The sequence below is a fragment of the Alligator sinensis genome, unplaced genomic scaffold, assembly GCF_000455745.1.
Source record: "Alligator sinensis unplaced genomic scaffold, ASM45574v1 scaffold94_1, whole genome shotgun sequence".
Classification (NCBI taxonomy): Eukaryota; Metazoa; Chordata; order Crocodylia; family Alligatoridae; genus Alligator; species Alligator sinensis.
In genome coordinates, this window is record NW_005842073.1 from 422976 (window position 1) to 424299 (window position 1324).

Sequence of the window (1324 nt, forward strand, 5' to 3'; positions counted from 1 at the left end):
GGGACCTCAGGGGGGCTGGCGGGGGGAGGTGGGGCTGGCAGAGTGGGCAAGGCCATCAGGGGTCCCTCCCCACAGTCCCTTCCCCCATCCTTAAGTCCCCTGACCCTTACTTACCAGCACCGGAGCCCTGGTGCTGAAACACATGGCCTCACCGGCTGCGTGTTTCAGCTCCAGGGCAAGGGGTAACCATAGAGATGCTCTGGCAGCCAGAGCATCTCTATGGAGGACCCAGCCTCTGGTTGCCTCAGGGCACAATTGGGGACTGTGCCCTGTGCCACTTTTTGAAACGTCACTTTTTTTAGACCCCTGGATATCCAGGGGTCTAATTTTCTCCCTCCACTGCAAGCTTGCAAGTGGGCAAGAGGCACATGCATGCTCATGTGGCTGTGTCCTATGAGAGCCTAAGTGCCACAAAAGCAGGGAGAATATTTTTTCATTGAGTTTCAGGGGAAGATTAAGGGTCCAGGGGAAGATGAATGGGACAAAAATCAAGAAAGATGTGTATATACACATTTTAAGGGGAAGGTTGATCCCTATCAATAGGTTTTCAAGGATTATGAGGGTCTAAAATAGTGGTTGTCAACTTTGTTAGACTCACCGCACTCTTCAGAAAATGACAGCTCTAAGCTTAGACTTGTTTTTCGACTACTGAAAATAGAGCAATATTTCTGTTCCAAACAATTCAGACCACAGCAGGTCAAAATATTTTTGACACTAGAGATTCCTATTTGAAATCTCTGGGTTGATCTTGTGAAACATATATAGGTGTTTGCATACCTCACAACACCCTTAAAAGGATCTTATGGCACCCCAGGGTGCAGCACTATCCTGGCTAAAAAAAACTGGTCTACAAAAATGGGACTTCTTCAGAAGCCAAGTGGAAACTTCATATAGGTTGTTTAGTTACCCTTTCCTCCTCCTTTTCAAGCTGGGTGAACCCCAGGTTCCAATTGCTGGTGGATTAGAGTTAACATCCTTTCCAACATGTGTCCTTAGGGGCTGGAGGGGGTCAGGAAAGGAGGGGACTGCTTTCCTTGACAATATCCTGAAAATTGAAGTGCAAAGAGAAAGGTAGTTTCACAGTTTCATAGTAGCTAGGGTCAGGAGGGACCTGAACAGATCATCTAGCCTGACCCCCTGCCACAGGTAGCAATGTATGCTGGGTTCACAAGACCCCAGACAGGTGATCATCCAACCTCCTCTTGAATTTGCCCAAGGTAGGGGCGAGGACCACTTCCCTGGGAAGTTGGTTCCAGATTTTGGCCACCCTAACTGTAAAATATTGCCTTCTGATCTCCAACCTAAACCTATTCTCCATCAGCTT